We start from the raw sequence: 22,001 nt of genomic DNA, 5'->3' as shown, positions 1-22,001 counted from the left end.
CAGTCGAAGGATCTACTGGCAAGAAGCCCAAGATGCCGGGAAGGAGGTTGCCGCTTGCACCTGCAGTCATGTGGCTACTAGAGAGAAGCCTGACAGCCCATACTATAAGATCCACCATACCACAACCATGATCTCCAAGATTGCCGCCAAGTTGAGCATCTAACTGAGAAGCAGAAGCAAGAGTATGAGAAGCATGACAAGGGTACACTTGGTACTATCCGCACAAATTCTCGCACAGATGGGCGAAAACAGACATATAGGTGACACTATTTGGAGTGAAATCCAGAAGGCGCAACCCATATGTCCGCATCACGTCATCGAAGAAATCCGAGAAGGGGGGAACTTACGTAGTAAAAATAATCTGCGAAGAACGGATACTTATCGTCAGTGATAGGGCTGGTCCCTGGCAGCACTTCAGCGCCTTCATGATCATTGGTCTTCCTGCCCACATGTATGTGTACATGTTGGTGAGCTCCGAAGCATTTAGCTTGGTGGGGAAGACGACATTCTTCCACCGCATCTTCACCATGGCGGACTTCCTTCTCTCTATCAGATTACGGGTTCCGAAACCCTTGAAAGGTTCGAGCTCTGGGGTGCGTGCGGAGATCTCAACCTAACCAGCCTGCCTACTCACGATCCTCCTAAGTCTAGCGTGACGAGCTCGAAGAGACAAAGAGACACAACAGTTTATCCTAGTTTAGGCCACCTTGCGGTGCAATACCCTACTCCAGCGTTTTGGTGGATTGCCTCGAGGGGCTGTGGATGAACTCGTACAGTGGATGAACTGGCCTCAGGAGGTGAGGTGTTCTTGAGCTCAAGCGAGCTAGTGAGGTGGTCGGGTGAGAATGGGTCTGATCCCCTTCTATGGTGGTGGCTAAGTCCTATTTATAGTGGCCTTGGTCCTCTTCCCAAATGTTGGCGGGAAGGGATCCCACAACGACCAGATTTGAAAGGGGACAAGTAGTACAACTTATCCTGACAAAATTGGTCTTCGCCTCTGAAAAGCCCCTGGTCGTGACGCTGCGGTGGGCTCGATGATGACCCCCCGTCCTGTCGTCTTGGTGGCCCTGGCCTTGGTCATCATGGCTCACGTCAGCTAAGCCTCGTGAGGTGCACCTTGCATAGAACTCTCCGCCCCTCGGGAGCCAGCCTGAAGACGCCGATCCCCTCGGGGGTCTTGGCGCCATCCGCCTCGCGAGGCTTGGCCCCTCGCGATGGCCTTGAGCTGTTGATGTCAAAGCTGGACCATACCAGGCCGTCGATGGAACCATGTGGTGGGCCGCAGGCAGGCAAGTCTGGATACCCCCATATCCAGAACGCCGACAGTAGCCCCCGGGCCCAAGGTGCGCTCGGACTTGGCTTCCAGGCGAAGCCAAAGGGAAAGTGGAGAGCACCGTGGGCCCTAACCGCCTGCGGACTTGATGACGTGTGGCGATTGATGGGACGGGGGCCTCTCCACTTCCCCATGCCTCAACAATTGTTTCCGTCTGACAAAAGGTGAGCCGCCTGCTGTCGTGCCTTCATTGCCTTTCCTTCGTCTTGCTCCAAATCCCCTTCCCGAGGAGGAGCTGAGCAAGGTGTCGCTTTACTTGACTGGAACGATCCGAGCGGTCCTCCGGAGGAGTGGTTCCCAATGTACTGCCGAGTCGCTAGGGAGGAGGTTGCTACTGCCATGCCAGTCTTCGACGAGTTCGGGCCCATGCAGATGGGGCCTCCCCCGCCGCCCACCTCCTTGGTGGACCTATCCTCCGGTGACCATTCCCAGAGGCCAAAAAGGATGAGGGCGAGGGGGAATCCTCTACCCCGAGGCAGAGGGAGCTCCTCCGCGACTTCCTTCACGATGATGATGATGATGCGCCTCCGGTGGTGGAGCTGGCTCGCCCCTCCGGGGTCACCACGAGATCCGGGGTGGCCTCCCCTAACAAGCTGAAGCGGTCGGCTGTGAAGAAGGCCAGGACTATGCTGATCCCCCAGGGCAGTGCTCCGCCTTCGCCAGTAGCGTCCCGAGCGGTGCCGACCGCGTGCTCTCCTGCTCCCAAGAGTCCAGCTCCGACTACTCTAGCGAAGCCCCCTCCATTAGGCCTGAAGAGGAACTACGTCTTCTCTGACCAGTGAGTGCTTTCCCTTGATCTTGTCATTGATTCCTGATGTGATGCTTAGCATCTTGGTCCGTCATTAGGCAGCAGATGTCGAAGAAGAAGAAGCAGGGCATGGGAGTTGACGTGGTCGAGCACGTTGGGGTGGCTGCCGCGGCCTTGGCGAAGGAGAGCGTCGCGGCCCTGCAGCTCCAGAGGCGATGTCGTCTCCCCAGGGCGTGGAAGCCCGTCCTCAGGAGGTGCCGGCGCCTTCAGCGGGGCTGACCCCACCGACACCTATCCTTGTTGCGGCTGCCGAGGTCGCCCGGCCTCTGGAGCCCCCAGTCCTTCCTACTGCTGTGGTTTCTCCCATCCTGGCACCAAGGACGTATTCTCTCCTGCGGTGTGCAGCTGGGCCATGGCGCTCCCTCCCCCTCCGGAGCCCTGGAGGAAGCATAGCGGCGCTGAACCTTCTCCAAGGTGAACTTTAGGGTCCGGACCGGCGTGCGGCGTTGGTGCGCCTGGGGCTAATCTCTGATGTATCCAGGCCGACGCGTCTGTCCGAGCGGCCTGGGGCTCTGTGGAGCTGGCCCAGAAGGTGTGTGGGATGGCTGCTATCGAGCGCGACCTGGCGCGGAAGGAAGCCATGGAAGCCGAAGATCGATGCTGCGCGGTGGAGGCTGAACTGAAGGCTCTTCAGGATCAACAGGCTACCTAGGCCGGCCGGCTCCAGGAGCGTGAGGAGAAGCTGAAGGCCCAGGACGCTGCCATTGCCGATCAAGATGCTGAGCTAAGAAGGCGGCCCTAGAGCAGGCCGCGAAGGGCGACCGCCTTGCAAAGCTGAAGGAGGAGGCGGAGGCGGCCCAGGCGTCGCTTGTCAAGGCCAAGGAAGCGGCCACCATGGAGCGCAGCACCCTCTCCTCCCTTGAGGCGAGGTTTCTCAAGGCTCAACGGTCACTCTTTGGGGACGATCCCTTGAAGAAGGCAGCGGTGGTGGCCCTGAGGGAGAGCCCTACTGCTCTGGTCCCTGAGGTCGTGGCAGTGCTCGAGGAGGCCATCGATGGATTTGGCTCTTTGGTGGAAGGTGAGGCTCGCTCGCTTTCTTCCTCAACCCTTATGTGTGTCTTCAGCCATCTCTATCGCCAGGACACCAGCTTCGACTTCGCCGCCTTCCTCAAGCCTATGGATTCCAACTCCTGCAACACTGCTACTACCGCCGTGAAGAGCTGCATGGATGCCCTGCTGAGAAAGTTCCTTGTTGTCGGTCCTCCGGTTGGGGCTGAGGGAACGGGCGACGCGGCTGGCGAAGAGGCTCTGCTGGCAGGTGATGGTGGCACCCAGGGCTGAAGGGGCGGCTTGGTGATGCTACTCCCTCCTGTTCGTCCTGTATCATATAGCATGCCTCGTGGAGGCGTTTAAAAATGATTGCTTGGAACAATATGTTTTGTAATAATTAGATTATGGTCCCCCCTGATTTTTTCCCTTCGCTTTATTGTTCTGTGTCGGCAGAGCCCAGCCACGCGCATGCCTCAGCCGTTGTTGGGTCGTCCAGATTGCCAGGACGAGCCCAAAGGGTGTGGGGCTACGTGGCTAGTTAGGCTCCTGAGACGCTATGCTCAGGAGTCCTCCTTGACGTGCGAACAGCTTAGGAAAAAGTGCAAAGGCAAGCCTTGGCGTTCTACGTCGGTAGGGCCCGGTCCCGCGCATGCCTCAACCGCCCTTGGGTCGTCCGGATCACCAGGACGAGACCAAGGGGTGAGGGGCTACGTGGCCAGTTAGGCTCCTGAGACGCGATGCTCAGGAGTCCCCCTTGACGTACGAATGGCTTGAAAAAGGGCAAAAGTCAGGCCTTGGCATTCTGCGTCGGCAGGGCCCGACCCTGCGCTTACCTTAGCCACCGTTGGGTCATCCGGATCACCAGGACGAGACCAAGGGGTGAGGGGCTACGTGGCGAGTTAGGCTCCTGAGACGCGATGCTCAGGAGTCCCCCTTGACGTACGAACCGACCATCATACATTTCCTCGTTGGGCTCTCGCTCGGGAGGGGGTGCGAAGACCAGGCTCGTGGGGCCTGGCGAGGTGGGGTACACCAGGCGTGACTTGTGCGTAGCCACCCTGCCCAGCCCCCTCGCGCTACCCTCCCAAGGGAGAGCAGCGCGGTGAGGCTGACCATTGAGCCCGGAAGCTCCCTGAAAATGCAATTATCCCTAGGTGGTTTTGGTAATGATTAACAACATATAGCTCATTGAACTAATGCTATTTCAAGATAAATAATTCAGGAATGTTCAATGATTGGCATGGCATGGATTAGGATTGTGGACCCCTCAAAATGATAAGGACAAAAGATTTGCTCAAGCTCTAAAGTTCAAGACTCTACATTTTTCTATTTCAGTGATCCAAGATCTGGTTGAGTCTATAGGAAAGCCAATACTATTAAAAGGGGATGAGGTGTTGCTTAATGGCTTGCTTGCTCAAAATGCTTAGTGATATGCTCCAAAATCCCTCAACCACTTTCTCATATCCACATTTGTTCCAAACCAAAAGTCAAACTCGGGCCCACCAATTTGATCCATCCGGCGCCACCGAGTTCATTTGACATAGCCACTGCCAGAAACCCTAGTCACTTCGGTCTAACCGATAGGGATCTCGGTCTCACCGAGATGGGATTGCAAACTCCCTATTTCCCTTCATAACGTTTTGGTCTAACCGAGATGAGCGATCGGTCCCACCGAGTCTGCAATGCAAACTCCATGTTTCCTTTTTGTAATGCTTTGGTCCCACCAAGACGAGCGAATCGGTCCCACCGAGTTTGCCTGACTAACTCCCTGGTATGCTTATTACCAAAGTAGCCAGAGTTTGTGTAATCGATCAAACCAAGATTACGTTATGCCCTAGCCCTAATGATATCGGTCCCACCGAGTTGACATGTCGGTCCCACCGAAATGCCTAACGGTCACATTATGAACTAAATCGGTTCGACCAAGTTTTCTGATTTGGTCCCACCGAGTTTAGTGAATTGTGTGTAACGGTTAGATTTTGTGTGAAGTCTATATATACCCCTCCACCCTTCCCTCATTCGTGAGGGAAGCCATCAGAACATGCCTACACTTCCAGGATTCATTTTCTGAGAGAGAACCACCTACAAATGTGTTGAGGCCAAGATATTCCAATCCAACCATATGAATCTTGATCTCTAGCCTTCCCCAAGTTGCTTTCCACTCAAATCTTCTTTCCACCAAATCCAATCCTATGAGAGAGAGTTGAGTGTTGGGGAGACTATCATTTGAAGCACAAGAGCAAGGAGTTCATCAACAACACACCAACTATTACCTTTTGGAGAGTGGTGTCTCCTAGATTGGTTAGGTGTCACTTGGGATTCTCCGACAAGATTGTGGAGTTGAACCAAGGAGTTTGTAAGGGCAAGGAGATCGCCTACTTCGTGAAGATCTACCCTAGTGAGGCAAGTCCTTCGTGGGCGATGCCCATGGTGGGAGATACAAGGTTGCTTCTTCGTGGACCCTTTATGGGTGGAGCCCTCAGTGGACTCGCACAACCGTTACCCTTCGTGGGTTGAAGTCTCCATCAATGTGGATGTACGATAGCACCACCTATCGGAACCACGCCAAAAACATACGTGTCTCCAATTGTGTTTGCACACTCCAATCCCATCCCTTTACTTTCTTGCAAGTTCCATGCTTTACTTTCCTCTGCTCATATACTCTTTGCATGCTTGCTTGAATTGTATCTTGATTGCTTGACTTGTGCTAAGTTGCTAAAAGCTGCCAAGAACTAAAATTCGGAAAAGGTTAAGTTTTTTATTTGGTCAAGTAGTCTAATCACCCCCCCTAGACATACTTTCGATCCTACACTCCCTGAGGTTAATGCAGCCATGAGGCCACCCCCAGTTGTTTATCACCAGCGCGGAGCATAGCGCTTCTGCTCTTGCATGGGCATAGCCGCTCCTCGGCAGTGTCGACGGCCAACACAGAGCATGGTGCTCCCACTGGTGAGTGGGAGGGGGCTCCCTCTGAGGGGAGCCCCCGGGGCGTGTATAGCCCCTCCCTGACAGGTGGCTTGCACGGAAGGGCTGGAGGAGGTGTGTATGGGCACCCGTGAGCCTGCGCGGGACTCACGAGGCCCTACCTCAAGGCGGGTTGCGCCTGAGCTTGATTGAGAACACTTATATTAGTCCTACAAGATGATTAGGCAGCATGCACTGAATGAGTCTCCTGAGGCTATTGCATGAGAAGGCCAGACACCAACGACCCCATGAGGTGATGTGAATGGGGCCGGCCCACCAGACAAAGCTCAGCTGTTGGGTTTATCGATGTTGCAGGGATGGACCCGAACATAGACGCCGTGCCCAGTCTTCTCATGCCAAGATCTTGAAGAAAAACAATCGGTGCATGGTTCTCGTGGCCACGGGGGCACCTGGTCGCGCACCCTCATCATCCGCCTGCGATTAGCTCATGCGAGAACAAGGCACCAAGGGCCATGGGAGGTGACGTACACGGGTACTGGTCCACGAACCAGAGCTCAGCCTCTTGGGTTTAGCAACGCTGCAGGGACGGACCCGAGCACAGACGTTGTGCCAGTCCTTAATCACGAGGCGGTCGTGGGAGGGCTCGCAAGGGCGCGGGACGTTCTTGGCGACGAAGCACCGGACAGGCAGTTCATAATCTCTACCAGGGTCACCTGATGCCCAGCCTCGCGAGCCGCCAGAGCATCCCTTGTGCAGTGCTGGAACACCACAGCTGCGCCTGGTAGGCTGAAAGGCATGCAGACGTAGCTATGAGGTGGACCCTCGCATCGGCTGACACGACACGGCGAAAAGAGGTGTCGAGATGCGGCCCTGTTGAGCCCTGGGATGTCGATGCATACGCGGTAATCCTTACCCTCGCCAGGGCAGTGAGCCACGCCTCGTGGTAGGTGGCGATCGCCTTGCAGAACCCTTGCCTCTTGAATCTCCTCGATTGCCTTGCTGATGAACTCCTGAATGCCTGGCGCCTCCTGCTTGATGCCTTCTCCTAGGAAACATGCTCTCAAGCGCGCCTACACATGGTGCCCGAGCGCCTCCCTCGTGACCTCGGCTTGGTCTGAGGCCCTCCCGAGGAGAGCCCCTGAGCCCAGCCTGAGAGGGGCGCCGAGCATGCCTTCCTATGGGATGGGCGAAGGCGCCCTGTCCGGGGACATGAGGCTCAGGGCGGCATCCTCGAGAAAGGCTTCCTTGCGAGATCCCTGACCCAACTGCAGCTTCTTTGTCTTGGCGGCGACCTCAGGAGGTAGGGAGCCACCCTCATCTTCAGGGCTCTCGACTGCTACAGCTTGGAAGGCGCGCTCAAGGGAGCATACCGCATCCTTTTCATGGCATGCTACCGTGATGACGCCGCTGCTTCCTGGCATCTTGAGGAAGTTGTAGCCATGGTGCGTCGCTTCTATGAACTTGGCCAGTGATGGGTACCCTAGGATGGCTTTGTGCGGCAGGCGAATGTCGGTGACGTCGTAGTTGATGAGCTCGGTGTGGTAGTTGTTGCGTTCGCCGAAGGTGACAGGGAGACGGACCTGCCCTATCGGGTGCGTGGAACCGTCAGTCACTCCTGAAAATGTCTTGGTTGGCTGAAGCTGGTAGTATGGCACTTGGAGTCCGCCAAGGAATCCAAGTTGGATGTGCTTCAAAGTCAACTTGACAAGTTCAAAATGAAGGATGATGAAAGTGTTGCTAAAATGTACTCTAGGCTTGCTCTCATCACAAATGATATTGCCGGCTTAGGAAGTGAAGAGATGACCGATAAATTCATCATCAAGAAGATCCTAAGAGCCTTGGATGGAAATATGATATCGTGTGCACATTGATCCAAATGATGCCCAATTGCAGAGATCTCAAGCCAACGGAAGTCATTGGTAGAATTGTTGCTCATGAGATGTCACTCAAGGATAAGGAAGATCTTCACAACAAGTCAAGTGGTGCTCACAAAGCCTCATGTGATGCTCCTACATCATCAAGTGAGAAACAAACCTTCAATGAGGAATTGAGCCTAATGGTGAAAAACTTCAACAAGTTCTACAAGAGTAGAAGCAAGGAAAGAAGTTCCAAGTCAAGGTCCTACAATGACAAAAGATCTTCGAGTCATGAGCGTAATTACTACAATTGTGGAAGACCCAGACACTATTCCAATGAATGTACGGCTCGTTACAAAAGGAGAGAAGATTCACCTAAAAGAAGGAGTAGAAGAGAAGAATCACCACCAAGAGAGAGGAGGAGTAGAGATGATCGTTATGAACGAAGAACCTCCCAAAGAAGCAAGGATTCAGAAAGGAAGGAAAATCGTCAAAGAGCTACACAAAATGAAGACATCAAGCTCATGTTGGTGAATGGGTATCCGGCTCCGACTCCAACCATCACTCTGAGAAAAGTTATCACTGCGACTCCAAATATACTCAAGATGAAGGTGTTGCCGGTCTAGCACTTGTGTCAACCAACTCCTATAGCATATCTGACTCACCAAATGAAGGAATTGGAAGATGCTTCATGGCTAAATGCCCAAAGGTATCACACCCCGAGTATGTTGATTTCAATAGTGATGAAGATGACTTGTTAGATGATGATGATTTACTTGTTGACAACTCTACTGATGAATACTATGATGAAACGTAAATTAATCATGCTAATCAGGATAAAACGAATGACAATGATAAGGAGAAGATAGAGCGTCTAACTAAAGAACTAAACACTCTTAAGTTAGCTCATGAAACTACCTTGGAAGATCATCGAGAACTTTTAAAGACTCATGAGAAGTTACGCTTTGAAAAGCTCAACCTAGGGCAAGAGCATGAGTTTTTAAACGCAATCAATGATGATCTTCGCAAGAAAAGTTCTTCTTACATTGCCAAGCATTTACTCTTGTCTACTTACATGCCACAAGTTAAATCTAGCAACAAGAGTAAGAAAGATTCTTCTTCTAGTAGTAACAATAATCATGCTAAATCTAATGTTGTTGCTTCTAGTAGTTCTCTTGATTCCATTAATGATTCTCTTAGCCAAGTTACACTTGAGCAAGAAAATAGCTTATTGAAGGGAATTATAGAGAAAGGTGTTTACAAGAGCCTTGCCGGAAGTAAGCAATTCGAGGAAATTGTACACAAGCAAGGAAGGCACCGAAAGAATCAAGGTGTTGGTTTTGAACGAATGTTCAATGCAAATGGAGTTGAGTGGGAAGAAGATCAATACCCCAAGACGAAGTTTGTTCCTCAATAAGAGAAGTATGATCCTACTTATTTTCAAGGGACACAATCTCAAGATGATCTTCCACCACAAGACCACAAGCAAAAAGGCATGGATAAGCTTCAAGAGGAGATTGATGCATTTGAAGAAGCTCCCAAGGCCTTGGCCAAGTGGGTTCCCAAGACTACATCAAGTTCTACTTCATCAAGTTCCACTACAACCCCAAGGATTCCCATCAAGACGATGTGGATCCCAAAGAAGAAGAACTAGAGAGTTCTTGAGGGTGACTCCGCCAACATACTTCACTCATATCATTTTGGCAAGAACAAGTGCAATCAACTTCCACATCTTGCACTAGTTCAAGGAGTCACAAACCCTCTTGTTGGTAAGACAAGGGACAAGGTAACCTAATGCTTTCATGGACATCATCGTGTGTGTGCATCACCCTATGTCTATGGATATCCTTGTTTGTTCCTTGTGGGACTAACCCGTGTAGGTATTGAAAGTGCAACTCACTCCAATGGATAGCTCTGGAAAACCTACATCAACATTGAGCATCCTCATCTTCAACACCTGCATGAAGTCATCATCGACAAAAACCAAGGTTAGTTCATCACTCTTAGGGGGGATATCACATCTAGGGGGAGCTTTACTCTAAGACTTGAGCTAAAGCAACTCTAATGGTGTGAACACAACAATGCTTTATGTAAAAGTGGTAACCCCACTTGTGCTTAAACGATGAGTATGACCTATGATCAAATGGTCTCATTTGACTCCTATGTCAATATACTCATATATAGATGACCTAGTCATCGCAAATTTCTTGATAGATGCTAGAATGATTGTGCATGCTTTGCCACATATTTCATTTGCCATTTTATTGTGTGAGCATGTTGGTTGCATATTTTACTCATTCAAGGACATCCACTTGTTGTTTTGAGTGTTTGGCTCTTTCTCTTTTGCCAAGTGGATGCACAAGAACGCCTAAGAACCTTCTCTAGCTATCTATGCTTTTCTCATCTCAAACTCTATTCATGCTACATCACAAAGTTTGATCAAGTCAGATTCGAACCACTCTGTGTGAGGAGCACTCGGAGTCCCCGATTCGTCATAGACTTAAACTTCCAAAACCTCTTTGTGCATTTCGGTCTGACCGAGACATCCATTTCGATCAAACCGAGTTCACTATGTTGATCTTGGTTTTCATCTCAGTGCAATCGATTTGAACACTTCGGTCACACCGAGTTGCAGCAACCACTTGCGATTCTGCAATCTTGGTTCCACCGAGTTGTTCCACTCGGTCACATCGACAGGGTCAGGATATATATACTCACGGGTGAGATTTTGGAAAATACTTCAAACCCCCTCAGCCCATGCGTGTCCTGCTCTGCCTCCTCGGGTCTCCGGATCGCCTTCTCGCCACCAGCAACCTCCCGCCGCTAGTTTCTGCCGCCGTCGACGGAATCTGTCCCGCCATCGCCACCGTAGAGAATACCCGTCAAACTAGGGTATGTGTTCAACCCCGTGTGCTGTCGTTTTAACTCCGATTCCTAGCACGAGTACAATGCCATGATTCTTGCCACGAATGAGATTGATCCATCCAGCTAAATATTCCTTAGGCCTAGTTTGATTCAAAAAATTTAGGGTTAGCTCTCTGCAGAACTCATCTCGGACCGACCGAATCGTAGAAATTGGTCTCACCGATTTGGCTTAGGCCATTGCACATGCACTTTTTGGTCTGACCAAAAACTGCAAATCGGTGTGACCGAGTTCAAAACTCTATGAAACCCTAGCAATCTAGGTGCCACTAAACTGTGGCTCGGTCTGACTGAGTTCACTAGTTTAGGTTCCAAGTGTTGCTTCAGTATCACCGAGTTTGTCAATTCAGTAGCTCTGAGTTCATTTCTGTAGAGAACTAAAACTAAGTTTTTGACTCATTTGTTTTGCAAAACCTCTGTACTTTGTGATGCTCATCTACTCTACCTCATCTATAATCTATTCACAGGGTTTGCTGTCAGTTGCTTGCCAAGATGTCTGACCAGAGTGATAGCCAGAACAGGTCTGAAAAGCAATAGCATTTGAGTGAGGGCACTAGTCCCTCAAGCAGCTATGATGAGGGCAGCAGGGGCACACCTAGTAACTTGCCCAAGGCAGGTACTAGAGCAAGGAAGAAGAGAACCTCAGATTCTGAAGATGAAGATTATGTTGCAGCTGAAGATGAGGCCACCTCAAAGAAGAGAGTGGTGAAGAAGGAGTTTGGCATTGCTGCATCCAATAAGCCAGGCATGAAGAAGAAGGCATCAGCTAGGAGAGTCCCAATGTCAAAGCCTAGGAAAGTTCCAACAGGACTAACTATGAAATTCACAATTGAATCTGATGAAGGAGAGGCAGCTGGTGATGACAAGAAGAAGAAGAAGAGGGCAAGAACCACTACAGCTAAAGTTCTTGGAAAATCAACTATGGTGAGAGATCCTTCTTCTAATGAAGAGGAAGAGGAAGAGGATGCTACTCCAGCACCTAAGGCACAAAAGCTTATGGGAGATGCAATCAAGTCAGGGGCTGCTCCTAAGCCCAAACCTGCTCCCAAAGCTGCTGCTCCAGCCACCAAGTCTGCACCCAAGAGGAGTACAATAAACATCCCTGCTGTGGAGAAGAACAAGGCCCCAGCGCCTGAAGCTGAAGAATACGAAGCTGAAGCCCAAGTGCTAAGGAAGCTCAAACCAAAGATCCCAGACCACAATGACACACATCAAGTGGTAGAGGACATGAGCATCAGGAAGGATGCAGGTCTGAGACTTTGGAGGGAAAATGACCCTTATGCTGTGAGAAGGAGAACTATTGTGGATTGCAGGTTCCACACTAAGGAACAACAAGACTTTTATGAGATAATTCTACTTGACAAGAAGCCAATAGTCTGTGATATGAGATGAGTTGACTGGACATACATCAGAGAGAATGAAGATCACTTCGTAGGTGTCTATGATAGCTTCAAGGCTTTTGGAATGGACAAGTTTGTTGGCCAGAAGCTCACTAAGTGGAATGATGAGCTGATCATGCAATTCTACTCCATTGCTCACTTCTATCCTGGTGGAAGGATTGTCTGGATGTTAGAAGGTACTAGGTACCAATCCACTGTTGATGAATGGGCCAAATTGATAAATGCCCCAGCAGCTCATGAGGATGACTTGGATGTGTATGCTAAGAAGAAGAAAGATCACAACTCAATGGCAAGTATGTACAAGGAAATTCCTGATGATGCCCTGGAAACTCATAAGTTGGGATCAGTAAAGTTTCTGTTGTCTGGTTTGCCTACAATCAACACTATCCTGAGGCACACCCTTTTTCCCAAGTCTGGAGATCACAGAATGATAAGAGGACATTCCATCAACCTCACACACATTTTTTATGTCCCTCGGAAGTTCAAGGTGATGAGTCTGATTATGGAAACAATCAAGAGGACAGCAGCAGACCAGAAGAGGTCTTGTGGGTATGCTCCACAGATTCAGGTGCTCATCAACTCAAAGATGGGCACAAGAACTTATTTGTTGGACAAGGAGCATTTACCTCTCAAGCCAGATTTTGAGGATAACACCATGGTGATGGATGAGAAAGATCCTTCATTAGTGCAAGCACATGAAAAGAGAGAAAAGGCAAGGGCAGAGAAAGCTGCAAAGATGCCAAGTGCTGAACAGGTATCTCAGGTCTTCCTAAAGAGCAAACAAGATCAACTTGGATTTATGATCCAATCCACCTTGATGATTGAGAAGGGATTGGCCACCCTGACTCAAAATCAGGAAAGTTTGGAGAGAATCATTGAGCAGAAGTTCTATGATCTTGATGTCAAAGTAACTGAGATTCAGTCGGCAGTAGAGCAGCTCCGGGAGGAAGCAGAAGAGAAGAAAGGAAAGACAACAACATATGTCTTTCAGCGAGTGCATGTGCTAAGAGGTCAGAGGTTTGATGCAGTTCATGTTCCTGATACTAGAGCAACTACATCTGCACCAGCAGCCACAGCTTCAGTGTCACCTCCAGCAGTCACTCCACTAGTTCCAGCTACATCAACAAAAGCCTTCGTCGTGGGAGTCATCACTACACCACCTCATGGAGATCAAGCCTGAGAGACGCATAGCACTATGCATATTCAAACTTTTTGGTAACTTGTTGCCAAAGGGGGAGAAATATGTATAGATCATAGCCTGAGAGAGAGAGAGAGAATTGTTTTTTGTCTCTCTTTGCACTTTATTTGGTTGAACTTTATTGTGTGTTTGTTTGATACACTATGTCCTTTTGTGAGATACTTGGATGATCATGTGGTTTATCATATGCTTGTTGGGTTCTATGGTAGGGTGTGTCGACTGCAAATTAAAATTTTCCTACGCGCAGAACAACAGGAACATGCTGCGGGAGATGGATCACAATTCGTTACCACTAGACGTGTAGTGACACGCAGCGGAAGAAGAGTTGGGGCAGCGCGTCCGCGTGGATCGTCTCCTCCTTGTCCAATCTCCCTCGAACAGCCGGTCGTCCGATCCCACGTACAAGTTCGCTGGAGCGGCGCAAGTGCACCACCTCTAACGGTATCCGCCCGTGCAGGAGGAACACCATGCGTCGGACTGCTAGGTCTGATCACACAGTCGGCAGCGAGTGGAGGTGGCTATTCGCAACACATGCAAACCCTAGTCGCATCACCGAAGCGATCAATAGCATGAGTGTGCCGCACCTCCACTTTATATAGGCGTCCATCGCGGGCTCAACACTTGGGCCTCGCACGGACCCTAAAGCCCATAAGTCTACTCGGCCACAATCTGAATATAGCTTGGATCACATCCAACCAGTGTCCTCGGATCCGACCTCGTAGGTTCCTTCCCTTAAGCGCGCGACCCCTTAGGTTCAAGTCGGCTTGGTCATAGTTTGGATCACCTTCGACCTGGACGGTTGGTAGCGGCCTCTAGCAAGGCATGCCGACCACGAAGCAGACTATGAAGCTGGTTAGGCGAACCTGTACAAGATGTCACACTTCTGTTCCCTTTGCCGCATGATATATGTTGTCGGGCTCAAGGCGAGACTGTCATCCTTGTGCTAGCCCGGCCTCTTTCTCATTCAAGTGATACCGACCACAAACCAGATTATCTCATAATCCTTGTCGCATGGCCATGCTTATCCTGGTCGGATCACACGAGGGACCCAGAGTATATCTCTCCTGATCGGAGGGGCAAATCCCATCTTTCTCGACCATGCCTCGCAGCATGGGACTGGACAAACCCGAAACCTACCTTTGTAACTACCTAGTCATGGAGTAGCATTTGGTCGGCCCAAAGCAAGTATGTCACCATCCCGAGTACATGCGTCAACTCAGGTCTTAGGACATAGAACGTATGTTGTACTAGAGACTCACAGATGACATATCGCTGCGTCTCATAGTTGGGTTTGTCTGACTCGGTCCTTATCTCGACTTGGATCCGACTACGTCGAATCCGACCAGACCTTTCCAAGTCCATATTATCCGGTTAGCATCCAATGCTCCATGGCTAGTGAGACCAAGCCATCGACCGTGTCATATGCTAGTCTAGTCGGCTGCGCGTCCACACAGCCCTTTCGACTAGGGACCTTTTAGGACAGTCATCATACAGTGCATAGTCCCACAAACAAGTCACGTACTTGCTGATACACATCATTGATAATGTCCAAGGACTATCTTTATTCATAAACACATAGGAAATATCATCATACATGATTGCCTCTAGGGCATATCTCCAACAATGCTACTTTAATGTGTGCTTGAATGATATTATTCCTTATGTTCATTTATGATCATTCACTTTGCTTGGTGATGAGTGCATGTTTTCTATTGTTATCATTTTGATCGCTCCACCAAGATGTATGTGACATGGAAGAGTGACCCATGGTCCTAACAGATTGTGCATTTGCAGTCCAAAGCAAATTCTAAATAATGCACAAATTTAGGGGGAGCTCTTGCTTATCACATACTTCTCAAAGCGACGATGTATTTCAATCTTATTATCATTTTTCGAATCTTTGATCTATATGTTGTCATCAATTACCAAAAAGGGGGAGATTGAAAGTGCAACTATCCCTGGGTGGGTGGTTTTGGTAATGATTAACAACATATAGCTCATTGAACTAATGCTATTTCAAGACAAATATTTCAGGAAAGTTCAGTGATTGGCATGGAATGGATTAGGATTGTGGACCCTGATACGTCTCCAATGTATCTATAATTTTTCATTGTTCCATGATATTATATTACCTATTTTGGATGTTTATGGGCTTTACTTTACACTTTAATATCATTTTTGGGACTAACCTACTAACCGAAGGCCCAACCCGTATTGCTGTTTTTTTTTCCTATTTCAGTATTTCGAAGAAAAGGAATATCAAACGAAGTCCAAACGGAATGAAACCTTTGGGAGCGATCTTTTTGGAACAAACGTGATCCAGAGGACTTGGAGTGCAAGTCAAGAAGCTGCCGAGCCGGTCACGAGGGTGGAGGGCGTGCCCCCTGTTGGGCGCACCCCCTGTCTCGTGGGCCCCTCGGGCATCCACCGACGTACTTCTTCCTCCTATATATACCAACATACCCCGAAAACATCAGGGGCGACCACGAAAAGCTATTTCCACCACCGTAACCTTCTGTATATGTGAGATCCCATCTTGGAGCCTTCGCCGGCGCTCCGCCGGAGGGGGAATCGACCATGGAGGGCTTCTACATGAACACCATAGCCCTTCCGATGAGTTGTGAGTAGTTTACCACAGACCTTCGGGTCCATAGTTATTAGCTAGATGGCTTCTTCTCTCTCTTTGGATCTCAATGCCATGTTCTCCTTGATCTTCTTGGAGACCTATTCGATGTAACTCTTTTTGTGGTGTGTTTGTCGAGATCCGATGAATTGTGGGTTTATGATCAAGTTTATCTATGAGAAATATTTGAATCTCCTCTGAATTATTTTATGTATGATTGAGTTATCTTTGCAAGTCTCTTTGAATTATCAGTTTGGTTTGGCCTACTAGATTGATCTTTCTTGCAATGGGAGAAGTGCTTAGCTTTAGGTTCAATCTTGCGGTGTCCTTTCTCAGTGACAACAGGGGCAGCAAGGCACGTATTGTATTGTTGCCATCGAGGATAAAAAGATGGGGTTTGTATCATATTGCATGAGTTTATCCCTCTACATCATGTCATCTTTCTTAATGCGTTACTCTGTTCTTATGAACTTACTCTAGATGCATGTTGGATAGCGGTCGATGTGTGGAGTAATAGTAGTAGATGCAGGCAGGAGTCGGTCTACTTGTCACGGACGTGATGCCTATATACATGATCATGCCTAGATAATCTCATAATTATTCGCTTTTCTATCAATTGCTCGACAGTAATTTGTTCACCCACCGTAGTACTTATGCTATCTTGAGAGAAGCCACTAGTGAAACCTATGGCCCTCGGGTCTATCTCTTATCATATAAGCTTTCAATCTACTTTTATTTGCATCTTTACTTTTCCAATCTATATCATAAAAATACCAAAAATATTTACCTTATCATATTATCTCTATCAGATCTCACTTTCGCAAGTGGCCGTGAAGGGATTGCCAACCCCTTTATTGTGTTGGTTGCGATTTCTTTGTTTGTTTGTGTAGGTGCGTGGGACTTGTGAGGAGCCTCCTAATGGATTGATACCTTGTTTCTCAAAAACTGAGGGAAATGCTTACGCTACTATTGCTGCATCACCCTTTCCTCTTCAAGGAAAACCAACACAAGCTCAAGAAACCCCTCAAAATGCTAAGGACAAAAGATTGGCTCAAGCTCTAAAGTTCAAGACTCTACGTTTTCTATTTCAGTGATCCAAGATCACATTGAGTCTATAGGAAAGCCAATACTATTAAAAGGGGATGAGGTGCTGCTTAATGGCTTGCTTGCTCAAAATGTTTAGTGATATGCTCCAAAAGCCCTCAACCACTTTCTCATATCCACATTTGTTCCAAACCAAAAGTCAAACTCGGCCCCACCGATTTGATCCATCCGTGGCCACCGAGTTCATTTGACATAGCCACTGCCAGAAACCCTAGTCACTTTGGTCTAACCGATAGGGATCTCGGTCTCACCGAGATGGGATTGCAAACTCCATGTTTCCCTTTGTAACGTTTTGGTCTAACCGAGATGAGCGATTGGTCCCATCGAGTCTGCAATGCAAACTCCATGTTTCCTTTTTGTAACACTTCGGTCCCACCAAGACAAGCGAATCGGTCCCACCGAGTTTGCCTCGCTAACTCCCTGGTATGCTTATTACCAAAGTTGGCCCAACCAACTTTGTGTAATCGGTCAAACCGAGATTACGTTATGCCCTAATCCTAATGATATCGGTCCCACCGAGTTGACATGTCGGTCCCACCGAAATGCCTAACGGTCACATTATGAACTAAATCGGTTTGACCGAGTTTTCGGATTCGGTCCCACCGAGTTTGGTGAACTGTGTGTAACAGTTAGATTTTGTGTGGAGGCTATATATACCGCTCCACCCTCTCCTCATTCGCGAGGGAAGACTTCAGAATGTGCCTACACTTCCAACATTCATTTTTTGAGAGAGAACCACCTACTCATGTGTTGAGGCCAAGATATTCCAATCCAACCTTATGAATCTTGATCTCTAGCCTTCCCCAAGTTGTTTTCCACTCAAATCTTCTTTCCACCAAATCCAATCCTATGAGAGAGAGTTGAGTGTTGGGGATACTATCATTTGAAGCACAAGAGCAAGGAGTTCATCAACAACACACCATCTATTACCTTTTGGAGAGTGGTGTCTCCTAGATTGGTTACGTGTCACTTGGGAGCCTCTGACAAGATTGTGGAGTTGTACAAGGAGTTTGTAAGGGCAAGGAGATCGCCTACTTTGTGAAGATCTACCCTAGTGAGGCAAGTCCTTCATGGGCGATGGCCATGGTGGGATAGACAAGGTTGCTTCTTCGTGGACTCTTTGTGGGTGGAGCCCTCCGTGGACTCATGCAACCGTTACCCTTCGTGGGTTGAAGTCTCCATCAACGTGGATGTACGATAGCACCACCTATCGGAACCACGCCAAAAACATTTGTGTCTCCCATTGCGTTTGCACACTCCAATCCCATCCCGTTACTTTCTTGCAAGTTGCATGCTTTACTTTTCGTTGCTCATATACTCTTTGCATTCTTGCTTGAATTGTATCTTGATTGCTTGACTTGTGCTAAGTTGCTAAAAACTGCCAAGAAGTAAAATTGGGAAAAGGTTAAGTTTTTATTTGGTCAAGTAGTCTAATCACCCCCCCTAGACATACTTTCGGTCCTACACTCCCTTAGGTTAATGCAGCCGCGAGGCCACCCCTAGTTGTTTATCACCAACGCGGAGCATAGTGCTTCCGCTCCTGCATGGGCATAGCCGCTCCTCGGCGGTGTCGACGGCCAATGTGGAGCATGGTGCTTCCACTAGTGCGTGGGAGGGGGCTCCCTCTAAGGAGAGCCCCTGGGGCGTGTACAGCCCCGCCCTGATATGTGGCTTGCACGACAAGGCTGGAGGAGGTGTGTATGGGCACCCGTGAGCCAGCGCAGGACTCACGAGGCCCTACCTCAAGGCGGGTTGCGCCTGAGCTTGATTGAGAACGCTTGTCTTAGTCCTGCAAGATGGTTAGGCAGCCTGCGCCGAATGAGTCTCCTAAGGCTATTGCATTAGAAGGCCAGACACCAACGACCCAAGGAGGTGACGTGAATGGGGCCGGCCCGCCAGATAGAGCTCAACCATTGGTTGTATCGACGCTGCAGGGACGGACCCGAACATAGATGTCGTGCCTAGTCTTCTCATGCAAAGATCGTGAAGAAAAACAACTGGCACGTGGTTCCCGTGACCACGGGGGCACCAAGTGGCGCACCCTCACCCATCCGTCTGCGATTAGCTCATGCGAGAACAAGGCACCAAGGGCCATAGGAGGTGACGTACACGGGGACTGGCCCACAAGCCAGAGCTCAGCCTCTTGGGTTTAGCGACGCTGCAGGGACGGACCCAAGCTCAGACGTTGTGCCAGTCCTTAATCATGAGGCGGTCGCGGGAGGGCTCGCAAGGGCGCGGGACGTTCTTGGCAATGAAGCGCCGGTCAGGTAGTTGATAATCTTGTGAAGGAAGGTAAACTAGCTCTGATAGATGCAAAAGGGATACATGCTGTAGGGATGGACCCATACGGCATCGAGATGATGCAGTCCGAGGGGCACCCCCAAACTGAACGAACTGGAGAGATGTCACCTGGTACCGTCACTAAAGAGGTGTTGGGGTAGTGGAAGACGCGCGCCGCTAGAGTCATTCCTCATGATCCGCCCTGGTCCCGAGCCTCGGGAGGCCCAGAGGGCCCGGGAGGCTCCTGGGGGTGCTCCTCCATCTCTGTCAGGGTCGCCTGATGCCTGGCATGCGGACGTAGCTGTGGGGTGGACCCTTGCATCGGCCAACACGAGACAGCTAGAAGAGCTGCCGAGATGTGGCCCTGTTCAGCCCTGGGATGTCGATGAAGATGCGGAACTCCTTACCCTTGCCAGATCCATGAGTCGTGCCTCGTGGTAGGCAGAGATCGCCTTGTAGAACTCTTGCCTCTTGAATCTCCTCAATTTCTTTCCTGAACTCCTGAACGCCTGGCGCCTCCCACCTGATGCCTTCTCCGGGGAAACGTGTTCTCAAGCGCGCCTCCACATGGTGCCCGAGCGCCTCCCTTGTGACCCCGGGTAGGTCTGAGGCCCTCCCGAGGAGAGCCCTCGAGCCCAGCCTCAGAGGGGTGCCGGGCGCGCCTTCCTATGTGATGGGCGAAGGTGCCCCGTCCGGGGACGCGAGGCTCAGGGGGCGTCCTCGGGCGAGGCTTCCTCACGAGATCCCTGACCCAGCTGTAGCTTCTTTGTCTAGGGGGCGACCTCAGGAGGTAGGGCACCACCCTCATCTTCAGGGCTCTCGGTTGCTGTAGCTTGGAAGGCGCGCTCAAGGGACCATACCACGTCCTTTTCCTGGCATGTGACCATGATGACGCCGCTGCTTCCTGGCATCTTGAGGAAGTTGTAGTCGTGGTGCGTCGCTACTATGAACTTGGCTAGTGATGGGTACCCTAGGATGGCGTTGTACGGCAGGCGAATGTCGGCGACGTCGAAGTTGATGAGCTCGGTGTGGTAGTTGTTGCATTCGCCGAAGCTGACAGGGAGGCGGGCCTGCCCTATCCGGTGCGTGGAACCGTCTGTCACTCCTGAAAATGGCTTGGTTGGTTGAAGTTGGTAGTATGGCACTTGGAGTCTGTCGAACGTTTGAACAGACAGGACATTGAGCCCCGCTCCACCATCGATGAGAGTCCTGGTGACGACCACGTTGCTGATGACGGGCGAGCAGAGCATGGGAGCGCGCCATCAGTGGCTACGCACTTGAGCTGGTCTGAGGAGCTGAAGGTGATGGCGCATTTGGACCAGCTGAGAGGGCGAGTTGCTTCGGGCTTGGGAGCGCTGCGTTCACCTCGCACGCAAACTGCATGAAGATGCAGTGAGAAGCTGGGGCATGTGAGCCGCCCAGGATGTAGGCAATGGCTCGTGGCTCCTGGATGCCCCCGCCCCCTCATCCTGGTGATGATCTTCGTTCCTTCTTGGTGGTGGAGGAAGTGCAGGAACACGGGTATTGCCCTGAGGGCGCTCCTCACGAGGCTGCTCCCTCCAAGCGCCCTCGCGAGGTTGGCCCTACCAACAGTCCTCCCGAGGATGGTTGCGCCACTCCTGGCGATGGTCGCGTCCATCCCAGCGTCCTCCTCCTCGGCCTCCCCCATGACTGTAGCCTCGATCGTTGCGCTTGGGGCATCGACCGAGGCGCCTGTCATGAAGGGCCCTGACTTCCTGGCAGTCATTGGTGTTGTGGCTGTGGATGTTGAGGAAGACGTAGAACGGTCGGTTGCTCTTGGACGACTCGGGGTGATCGCAGCCGCGCTTCATCTCTGGCTCCACCGCGAGTACGGCCGGCTGCTTGCACTTCATTCCTTGGCCTTCGCCTTCTTGTCTTCTGGGTCAGCATCTGGGAGCTCGAGGAGGGAGAGGCGCCCCTCCTCAGCCCTTGCGCACTTGTTTGCCATATTGAACATCTCCAAGGTCGCAGAGGTCCTCATGGATGGCGAGTGGTACGTCTCCAACGTATCTATAATTTTTGATTGTTCCATGCTATTATATTACCTCTTTTGGATGTCTATGGGCTTTATTCTACACATTTATATCATTTTTGGGACTAACCTACTAACCGGAGGCCCAGCCCGTATTGCTATTTTTTTTGCCTATTTCAGTATTTCGAAGAAAAGGAATATCAAATGGAGTCCAAATGGAATGAAACCTTGGAAGGCGTGATTTTTGGAACGAACGTGATCCAGAGGACTTGGAGTGCAAGTCAAGAAGCAGCCGAGGCGGCCACGAGATAGGAGCCCCCCCTGTAGGGCGTGCCCCCCTGTCTCGTGGGCCCTCGGGCGGCCACCGACGTACTTCTTCCTCCTATATAAGCCTACGTACCCCGAAAACATCCAGGGAGCACCCGAAACACAATTTCCACCACCGTAACCTTCCGTATCCGTGAGATCCCATCTTGGAGCCTTCGTTGGCGCTCCGCCGGAGGGGGAATCGACCATGCAGGGCTTCTACATCAACACCATAGCCCTTCCGATGAGTTGTGAGTAGTTTA

The sequence above is a fragment of the Triticum aestivum genome, chromosome 1B (genome assembly GCF_018294505.1).
Source record: "Triticum aestivum cultivar Chinese Spring chromosome 1B, IWGSC CS RefSeq v2.1, whole genome shotgun sequence".
Lineage (NCBI taxonomy): Eukaryota > Viridiplantae > Streptophyta > Magnoliopsida > Poales > Poaceae > Triticum > Triticum aestivum.
The sequence above is the reverse complement of the archived record's forward strand: the minus strand, read 5'-3'. Positions refer to the sequence as shown.